Source organism: Dreissena polymorpha, chromosome 8, assembly GCF_020536995.1.
Source record: "Dreissena polymorpha isolate Duluth1 chromosome 8, UMN_Dpol_1.0, whole genome shotgun sequence".
NCBI classification, from domain to species: Eukaryota; Metazoa; Mollusca; class Bivalvia; order Myida; family Dreissenidae; genus Dreissena; species Dreissena polymorpha.
Genome location: NC_068362.1, coordinates 1227430 through 1239318, shown reverse-complemented (window position 1 = coordinate 1239318; position 11889 = coordinate 1227430).

The following is an 11889-nucleotide window of genomic DNA, read 5'->3' as shown; positions in this document are numbered from 1 at the left end:
GCAAATGTCGGTAGCCTATTATGGCTTGCACACTTCCCTTATATCACGGACACTAATATTTCGGTAGTTTTGTTTCACAAGACAAATGGCATTTACCGATAGGTTTTCATTCATTTCTTTCCCTAAACTTCGTGTAATTTTATATCTTAAAATCAAGACTGTGTTATCAACATAAGGCAATTATTGATAGTACATTCCGTCTTACCCTGACGCTTTACTGAACCAACACTGATCCTGAAAGTCTTGGGGAAGGAATTGACCGGCAATGCGTAATTGTAACTGGGCCAAAATGTGAGTGTATGTTTTGTATGAACATGTATACCACAGGAAACCAGAAACCTTGTGAGCAGTGTAAATTCATTGGAGCAGTGTTCGGTATTTCACCATGAACTTACATAGGGTAAGTAAATTGGAAAAATTAAAATTTGCCAAGTCCTATTTGAAACAATTGTGTATTAACATTGATAACAAAGGTATTGGCTTACATGTAAAAAAAATCCTGACAAATTTTCTTAAAAATGAGAGAAATGTGGCTCCCTGAAGTAGAAGATCGGGCAAAATGGGCCATATTCAGGCATTTAGGGGAGAAAAACTGCTTTAATTTGCAAGCCACTATAATAATTTAAGGATTTATTCAAACTTACACATGTTTGCAATAACCTCTCAGCAAGGTTTCTCCAGTAAACTAGCTCTTGTGGAGAAATTTGCGTTTTTAATGACCATGTTGGGAAAACATAAATACCATCTGGAGAAGACCAGGAAATCTTATATGAGCAGTGACTTCATAATTATTTTTGGTGACAAAAAACCTTATTTCCAGCCATTTTTGCAATTTCTTTGCTTTGTAGAGGCATATAGAAAGTGTATGTGGGGTGATGTAGAGAGAAGTACGCATCTACCTACACTGAACAGTTTACATCCTAAACTAAACAACGCGTTGATGTTGCCAATGTTCTAGTGGATTATGCTCAAATCAGCCAATAGAATAAATGAATTGTATTCATTCGGGTCTGCTGGCGTTATGTAAAAGGTGATTTAAGGTGAAAGGCTGGGTTAAACAGCTACGCCGAATAAAAATACTTATTCTTTCTCGCAACACCCGAAATCAACACACAATATGAAATTATCCGCCTCGATCGGAACTTTTATTGTCCGTGTTTAAATAATTAAAATAATTTCTTCACCATCTAGCATTCGAACAACCTTACAAGTAGGACCACTGCCCACCTCAGGTAAGTTTAAACAAGTATTTGAGAGTGAAACGTCCATAAGTGGTAAAAAATATTCAAGGTTGGTATAGGCCGTACGCAATGGGTCGGGACGCAACTATTTTGCCTTTGAAAACACAGAGATCAAGAGCGTAATATTTTTGCCCATGTTTTTCTTTGAAATAGCTTCAATCAACACTATCATAAACAAGCGAGCCCGACAAGAGAATTCTTTCTATGAAATGCATTTTATACCCCTTGCGTTCTCTATTTAAAGGTTCGCAGTACTCTAATTCAAAGTAAGGCAGTACGCTGATCCAAAATAAGGGGAGGGGGTTTCACACTATCATATTTCTGTCATATTATTGTTACAAGACCACCTTTCGGATAGTAACCTCTGGCAATCACACCAGGCCAATGGGAAATTAATCACCCCTAAATAATAAGTATCACCTCATGTTAATAGAAGGTCAATTTGCAAGTTTGGCAAATATCTGATGAAAAGTGTGGACTTTATTGCGTAAACAAGCGGAATTTCGCAATTTTCTTTAATTCAAGGGAAGATAATTCTGGACTGATTGCTCCGATTTTGCTCGTTTTGAATAGGGTTTGAGTCCTCATTGATATGAAGACACTGTGCAAGTATTGTATGAATCGGATGAAAATTTTGGACTTAATCGCTTAAACAAGTGGAATTTCACAATTTTCTCAAATTAAAGGGGAGACAATTCTGGACTTATTTCTCGGATGTTGCTCTATTAAATAGGGTTCGAGTCCTCATTGATATAAAGACACTGTGTAAGTTTGAAAAGAATCGGATGAAAACTGTGGAATTTATTATGTAAACAAGAAAAAGTCTATTGGACGCACGGACGGACAGACAGACGGACAACGGAAACCACACCATCACATAAGCTCTTCAGGCCTTCGGCCAGTAGAGCTGATTACACATGGAGATATGGAGCTTCTCCATCTACATTTACTTTGCATCTCTAGCTCAATCCCTTTCACACGCTCCCTTATTATTCAAATAAAAAGAAACACTTATTGATTTATGACATTTAATGAATGAAATGAACAACGTAGAACTATAAACTTGCAAAATGAAAATAAAAGTATGAAACCAGTAAAATTCAAAATAAAAGACAATGGTTTTAAATTACAAATGCAAACAGATGTCAAAAAGAAAAGTATACATCAAATTAAATACTATCTTGAATTTGCATTATTCCATCCCCTTATTCAAGCGCTTTCCGAATCCTTTGCAGCAGACAGCATCTATAACATTGAGACAGAAGAACAATTTGCTCATGATAAACAATTTCTAATTTTGTCTCAAGGTTTTCTCGCAAAATCCATGATGAAACAACTATTCTTAAAGATGTGCTTCTTTTAATGAGATCCCTTTAAAGCCCTCAGCTGCAAATTTCTGAAAAAAGGGAATGAGCAGCATATGAAATGTCTATTTCTGACTTTGTAATAATACTGTTATCTGCTACTGCTTCCAGTTTGGACAACTTAACATAAGAACAAAGTTAGGGCCGCCATTCATTACAAAAATTGAACAGTGCACCAAATTAACAGAGGTTTAGATAAGGGCAAGAATCTGTCTTCTTTCTATGCTATATCAGTTATTTTTCTCTAAGTCCAATGTTGTGGGTACTCATTGGAATTGTCTCATAGAGACGGTTCTAATGAGTACCCACAACATAGAATTTTGATCAAAATTAAGAAAGATAGCCAAGGAAATACCCCAATTATCCAGATCTCTGAAATAAACATTTCCCACCTAATATTATCCAAATCAATTCTCTCATGTTCCTAAACATTTGAAGCAGATGCTAAGAACAATCAATGACATAAAGAACTCTTCTCTAAATGTATGCAAAACAGTAAATGTGATTAATGAGTATTAGGCAAACAATAAAGATTGCATAAAGCACACAAGCGGACTAAGTCAACTTTTACAAAATGTGACTTGGTTCAGTCATTTTCCAAGTCATCAAAATCTTGATTAATACAAGCTTAACAATTCAAATGAAATATTGCATTGTAGTTTGTATTTGCTTTAAGGTGTTGAAGACCAAAAGTTGAGCATAACATTTAAGTCTGCTTTAAATACTGGCAAATGGTACAGCAGTAACAATGGCGAAGGGTGGAGCACAAATAGAAAATAGATATAAAAACTGTCCTATGCACCGAGAAACAATAAAAAAAAACATATCAAAGATACCTATTATACAACAAAACTATTGCCAAGCAATAAAAGTCGCCTAGCGGTAGTCTATTTGTTACCATAGCAACCAGAATTTTTGACGTAGGAACAAAATGAAATGATGTGCATAATCTCCATATTGCCATCTGTCCATGTTTTAAGTTTCGTGAAAAAATATGATGAACTTTTTAAGTTATTGCAGAATTCAGAAAAGTGTGACTGACCAACACACAGAGCGCAAACCATGTCCCCTACGGTTACACCGGTATGGGACTAATAATAGCTTTTAACATATATCGAGACATTTTTAATCAAACTTGTTTTGTTCAACAATTTTTACTTTAAATTGACAATACAAAGTTAGCATAAATTCTTGTTCAAGAGGTTGACCTTTAAAGGAATGGCAAATAAATACATACCATATAAACAAGAGCCATCCCCGCCAAAATTGTTTGCTTGTATGAGAACATTTGTAGTTATGCTCCGGGAAAAAACAGATACAAATTTACTATGAAATAAAATAAAGGGAGATAATTCAAAAACTACGGCCGATAGAGTTATAGTTCATTTTCAATGCACTTCTCCTACTTGCCATCTGTTTATATTTCTAGTTTCAAGTAAATCCCTTCAGTAGATTTAGAGTTATGCTCCGGACAAAAAATTACTTTAAAAATAAATAAAGGGAGATCATTCAAAAACTAAGGTAGATAATGTTATGGTTCTTAGTCACTGCACTTCTACTTGCCATCTTTTTATATTTCAAGTTTCAAGTAAATCCCTTCAGTAGATTTAGAGTTATGCTCCGGACAAAAATTTACTTGAAATTATATAAAGGGAGATAATTAAAAAACTAAGGTAGATACAGTTATGGTTCTTGGTCACTGCATTTCTCCTAGTTGCTATATGTTTATATTCTAAGTTTAAAGTTAATCCATTGAATATATTTGGAGTTATGCTCTGGACAAAGTTTCTGACAGAAGGACGGACGGAGACTTACTTTATTCCCTTCCGAAATTTGATTGACTTTTTTCAGAAAAGTTGATTTTTCGTTATAATATGATTATGTATCATTCAAAATGATGTTTTCATTAATAAATATCATAGCCACACGCTAACCACCCGATTTTAATAGATTTTTACATCGGAACTCAAACGAATAAGTGCAATTAAAACATACGTTAAGAAAAAATATCGCATCTCTGGGATTCGAATCAGTCTACTTTGGATTAAATGCAATAACATCAACCTCTCTGCTAACCAGACTATAATTTTCAATTATTTTATATTTAATATTTATAAGCAAACAACGCGTTCTTACATATTGTGAAAAAATCATGAACCACCCAAAGCATCCAATCATTTCGAATTTATAACACTGCATAAAGTGTATCTATTTCTAATGATGATTTTTCATAAAGGAGCACAATTTTTCGCGAGTGTCTTCGTCATCAGTGTCATTTCGCTTGCATAATATTTGTTGATTTAGTGAATCTATGAAAAAAAAGTAAACAACCATTCCGTCAGTTTGGGAACAAGCATATGTAAAGCATGTAATATAGAGATACTAAATATAAGTTTGCTTTAAAGAACCCCATTAGCAAATGCCATGTGCATACACTATTGGTTTATAAGAAATGGCGTTGCTTAAAACATTATTCGTAGATGTTTGCAATCAAATAAATACCATAACACAATTGTATAATACGAATACAAAAGAGCACGATATGAAACGAAAAGTTCGCATGTACAATTACAAGCACTTTCACGTTTAGTATTGCGTTTCAATTCAGTGCATATGAATCCCAATTAAAAGCATTACTAGACTATTCAACAATCGACGCAAAATTCAAGTGAACACTTGATACACAAATTGTTTAATCCGAATTTAAAGTCCGGTTATTGATTCATTAGTTCTCTAACGGTTAGAAAGATTAAAATAATAAACAGTTTTAAAATGTAGGAAGTTATTCTTTGTTAAATATATGAAATATGGCACGCGCCGTGTTAGAATTAACAATTACTCACAACGCGATAATTGTAGTTTATATTTGACCTCCACCACCTCTAATAGTCTCCAATCCAGTTGAACAAAACGTGCTATTGAAATCCCTTTTTTTGACATTGTAATTGTCCAATGATGAATAGGCTGTTGTTTTATATTTTGTTAGTGGATACTAGTATTCGTGAGCTAATTTGGTCTTCACAGTTAAGAACTGGTTTAAAAAGCATTTGTACGATTGCCTTAATTGACAATTGTGTACTTTAATGAATTAAATTTCAATATGTAATTCATTGAATATGTTACTGTGGATGATGCGAGAATCAAATATCCTTATTCTACAAACATTTAACACACAGTTACAACAACGGATTTCACACACATTTACCTCCTATGCCACCAGCAAGAAATCAAGTGGTGTGTATAAAAGTTCAATTATCCTGTTTATGCGATTTTCCTTTTATATTAATTAACATGTAGTTAGACATTCTTCATCAAATATTGGCTCTGGGGTTTAAAGTGGGAGCATGCAAGTGAACTTTATCAATAGATATTATCAAAATAAAAAACAGCTTTTATATGTTTGAAGCAATCGTATTTAAATCATAACTATTCCTATTTTAGCGCCATTGACAATGACGTTTTATGTCATCGGAGGTGTTATCCTGTTATTTGTAATAGTAATCGGCGTGTTCGTTTTTCGTAGCCAGCTTCCCATTAGACTTCCAAATACAGTGGGTATGTGGATATCAAATACGATATTACATGATTTACACGTAAAAGGAAAATACAAACTTAAACATGATAACGAAAACAAATTCAATATAGCTACTTCGATATTTACATAGACACTTAGACAAAGTTTGTTGAGGTATGTGAAGCTGGCTCTTAGATGTTAGTTGTTCGTCAGATGTTTAAAATAGAAATGCACAGCTGTGCATTGGGTGTTCATCAGATGTTTAAAAGAAAAATGCACTGATGTGCATTGGAAGTTCATCAGATGTTTAAAAAGGAAGTGCATAGCTGTGCATTTGGTGTTTGCCAGATGTTCAAAATAGAAATGCACATATGTGAATTGGGTGTTCATCAGATGTTTACAATAGCAATGCATAGCTGGCTGTGAATTGGGTGTTCATCAGATGTTTAAAATAGAAATGCACAGCTGTGCATTGGGTGTCCATTAGATGTTAAACACAGAAATGCATAAGTTGGCTGTTATATGTTAGATTTTCGTCAGATGTTTCAAATAGAAATGCACAGCTGTGCATTGGGTGTTCGTCAGATGTTTAAAGTAGAAATGCACAGCTATGCAATTGGTGGTCGTCATATCGCTATCCTCTCTTTTTTATTTCGTTCTTCTCACTTTCCACATATAATGTCTAACTTAGGAAGCTCATTTCCTATGCCTAATACATGTCAATGTTTTCTGCTAAAATATGTTTACATGTAAACATTATAAATGTATTGTTCACGCACTAAACATTTTAAACTAACAACATCAGAAGGAGACGCTCTCAATAAGAGTGTAATGTTTCCTCCAAATTATTATTCAAAATCGTATTAAATTTGATATATATAGGATCTGGCACGAGTTGTCATATCATACCAAATTTTATTACACGAGTTCAGGAATTTGGTTAGTAAGCGAGCCAAAGGCTCGCTTACTAACGAATTTCCTGGACGAGTATAATGAAATATGTTTTGATATGACAACTGGTGTCAGATCTTTTTATCACATGTTTTTAAATGAGCAAATTAAATAAATATTTACGCAATCATAATGATAAATCTCGAATATTGTTTACTTTTCCTGTTGTTATTTCGAATGCCTCGGCTTTTACAAAGCAAAATAACAAAATGCGGTTGACCAATAAACGAAAACAAAGCCAATGATAACGCTTAAAAATGTTGTATTACACATGTGCAATATAAAAAATATGGAATTGTTGTATTACATTGGAAACTGGGTATAGCATGTGATAAAAATAACATTGTTGTCACTGGTATTTTGATGTATAAGCTTGTCTACAAGAAAATGTGTTCACACCAAATCACACTATTTGCTAACGAAACATGTCAAGGTCTGAACTTATAATCTGAAATTTAAATAAATCATTGAAACGCTGAAAAATGTGTAGGTTTTAAACTTATGTTTTCCCATAAAATCAGCTGAAGCGGAAAGAGGTTAAAATTTATCACGAAACAAAAAAAAATGGTACAGAATCAATGCAGATGGTAGGGTAAGAGTGCCGACTTCATCGAACATGCGGTGTTGGAATTGCAAATTAGTTTTGAAGCGAATGTTTACAGATTATTTAAGAAGTTTTCAACCATTTTTAATGAAATTACTTAAGAAAAATATACAAGTAATCCCGTATACTTTTATATGCATAGTTGACGTCCAAAAGTTGTTTGAAACCCGGGCATATAGGTTGGGCGATACGTATACAAGGAGTCTACTTTATTATAAGTCTACTTTTGTATTTGCTACAAAGTTAGTTTAGTAATTTCTTCAGGAGCCAAAAAGTTAACCCGGCGCTTAGGAAGGGAAAATAGGAACCATAAGAGGAAAACTAGTTAAAGGAAAGAGCGTTTACAGTTCATCATAATAATAAGCAAGAAAGTTTTTTTTTAGATTTATAAATAAATACGCACTTTAAACATACTATTGCAATAATTGTGAAATTATTTTTATAAGTCGCTATATGTTAATATTTATAGTATTTAACCTCAATATATATGATATACTGTAAGAAAATTACATTACTAGTTCGCATATTTATTTTAAGTGCCCGCATTTACTTTCGAATATACAAGTGTTTTATTCTATGAAAAAAGGCTAAGAGTGTTGCAATATTATAGCATGGTGTTTATGAACAGTTACATAAAAATAATACCTACAGAATCATTTATTCAGTATAACTGAGGCACTTCCGCTACAAAAACTCAAACATGATCACGAAACTATTCTAACTCTTGCAGTAAATTAATGAGACACATATTTTCATATTATTGATACAAAGTTTTACAAACGCGTTATTATTGATACAGAGTTTTAACGCTTTATTATTGATACAGAGTCTTAAATCGCATTATTATTAATAGAGAGTCTAACCAACGCTTTATTATTGATACAGAGTCTTACAGACGCTTTATTATTGAACTGAGTCTTACAAACGCTTTATTATTGTGTCGAAGTTGATTGATGATTTAACACAATAGAGCCGCTATTTGTAACACATTTTTATGAGTGTTATTTTGCTTGTTCGAATATAACTAAAACATACGTTCGTGAATCTATGATTATTTACATAATCAGTTGTTAAACTGTGATAGCATACCTTTAAACAACGTTAACCCATTTATGCCTAGCGTCTAGCAAAAATGCCATGATGCGGCGTCCTATCAGACGCTGATTGCTGAAAGGAAATTCTGTAAACATATTCTAAATGCAGAAATAAATATAATAGACATCCCTAATTTTGGAAATAAATTAATCCAATTAAGAAGGATGGGAGAGTCCACTAGGCATACCTGGTTTAAAATTTACGAAAGTTGATTGCTTATTCTTTTTACGACATTCAATAATATCAGTCAATGTTGATAACTGGTCTATTGTGCTTCGTTTACGCCAAAAAAGTATATTATTTATCACCGCCCAATATTCTTTGTAAACCGTTACTGCAATACCCCGGTAATTGGTTGGGTCTCTTTTGTCCGACAGAGGTTTTTCTTTAAACCGGTGTAATTAAGCCCAGATTCCAAGAGTTTGGGATCATACTAGTCTCAAAGCAGCCACAGTAAAGTCTATGCAGGAAATGTATACAAGGTTCCGAATGGATAACTTCAACTGGTATTTTATCATACCTTGTTTTTATTAAGGGATCTCACAATTATGTGTACGCCATTCAAGCTAATGCCTTGATTTAGATGTTCTGTATTATGACGCTCGAACATATTAACTGTGTCATTATTCACCGCAAAATTAGTGCTCGTTTCACAATTAAGTAAGGTTTGGAAAGTATGTTTCCATTTAAATAATTCTTTGCTGATGTTATTTGTAAAGGCACCATCGTCTTGTTCTGTTTCCATGGGAATGTGTTTAGTACGTTTCGAGCTTAAGCCTATTTTTCCAATCGATTTCAAAAACTCGCGAAATAGATGTTTTAATAATGTAACAAAATAATAGAAGTCTATTTACATTAATATTCATACATAAAGTAACTTAAGAAATTATTGATACATCTTAAATCATAATAATCGTGATTCTATAAAAAAAAAAATTTGAATGTTGGAAATTATAATAATGATACATCTAATTTCATAATAATCGTGATTCTATGAAGAAAATGTTTAAATGTTGGAAACTATTATAAAGTAAGTGAAGTTTGGACATTGAATAATACTAGTAAATATGTTGATGTATATCATAGAATTTGAAAATTATACGTATTTATTTTTAATCATAAATAATATAAGAGTATACATAAAATAATTTTGATTAAGATTTCTCGCAAAAAACAGACGTACCTTTACATTCATTATTTAAGTAGTGTAGATAAATAATTTGAAAGGTCAAAGATGAGATACTGTGAGCGAATGAATATGTTTTTCAAAGATACTTAACAAGATGTATAAGCTGATAAAATGTGTAATAATAGTCAAAAGTAGTGTCGCGGGAAATATAATCTTGTTAAATCATCTAAAACATCCGTTGAACTGCGCGAGTATAAAGATTAGAATATTATCTGGTATCAACTGAAGTGCAATCTGGGTTAGCAATCAAAAACATCCACAGAGATGGTCACGGGAGGCTTAGCAGGGTTCTCCATCATTTACATCCGGTAAATGGGTTAAAGGGGCCTTTTCACAGATTTTGGCATTTTTTTTAACTTATTCATTAAATGCTTTATATTGATAAATGTTAACATTGGATCGTAAAAGCTCCAGTAAAAAATCAAGAAAAAAAATTAAAAAAAGAAAAAGAACATTACCCGGAGCAAGTTTCGAACCAGTGACCCCTGGAGTCCTGCCAGAGTCCTGAAGTAAAAACGCTTAAGCCTACTGAGCTATTAAGCCGTGTACACACTCTTGACGTATTTTATACCTTATATAAGCAATCTTCGTAGTTTCACAAAATTTAACGACAAAAACAGAACTCTCCAAATTATTCAATCGTTTCGCGTTGCAACGCTTTATAATTTTTAGGTTTTAAAATCGTCAAAAGATGCATATAATGGCTATATTAGAGCATGGTTAATGTTCAGTATTACTGTTTCCTCACAAATATCATAACTAAAACGAAAACTTACGAATCTGAAACAACTTTTTTCAATTTTGTCAATTTACCAAAGCGTGAAAAGATCCCTTTAAAGCGTGGATAATTTGGTGACACTGTAATAGACTTGTCGCGTTTCCGTGTATGGATTATAAATAATAAAAGTAAGACTGTATAAGGTTCATGGTAATGTTACAATATTTCTTCTTGTTCGATCACCAGGCAAAACAACTTTAACGTCCACATATAAATATATAGTAGGTTCACCCTTTCTTTTAGTTGTGTTATGGTTACGATTTGTTTATTTTATTTAAAGTTTGAGTTGACTATTGTATTTTATTAGAGGATCGTATTTTTAATAGATGTTGTCGATTCAGAGTTGGAAATTTGAATGAATCCGCCTTCTTCTTCATTATTTTTTATCGAGTGCACCGGGATTGTCTCCCATATGGCCATCGCCCCCAGAAAGACGTGTTAATTGGTTACGGGGGATAGTGCAAGATACAGGAGACACCCCTTTCCAGAGGTGACCCTGGGTCTTTTAGTGCCCGGTGTATAGCACCTAGTACACTGCACCTCGGTTTAACGTCTCATGCGAAAGACGAGTTAGTAGGTTAGGTGCAGCGGGGGATCGAACCAACGATCTCTGGATTGTGAAGCCAGTGTGTTACCACTAGACCACGGATCCGCTACAGAATCCGCCTTGTGACGCTCGCCTTTTTATAGACAGTATCAGCCAATCGGGTTGCACGTTACACAATTCGGACCAATGAAAACAATTGTTGCAAAGTGACATTGGCGTTCTAAAATGAATATTTCAGAGAAAATTTAGCTTCTAATGCAAAACTACAATTAATTACAATTTATAATGTGGCGTTCACTTGATATTTAGAAAGAACAATATTTAATGAATAAAATGGCATCACATATTGTTTTGATAGACAAAAATATGATATCAAACGCCGCGTTTCCAAAATAGACAATGACAGCTTCCAAACAAGATGGCGGATGCGAATAACGTTTGACAAGTAAGTTGACATGAGAAAACTGCTAAAAATTGCATTACATACATTTACATTAACAATCACATTTAGCCATAAGCTATAAGAAAAACATATTAAATATATATAAAGGGTGACCTTTTTCAGAATCATACTGATTTTAAGCATAAGCAAAAACTGCAAAATAA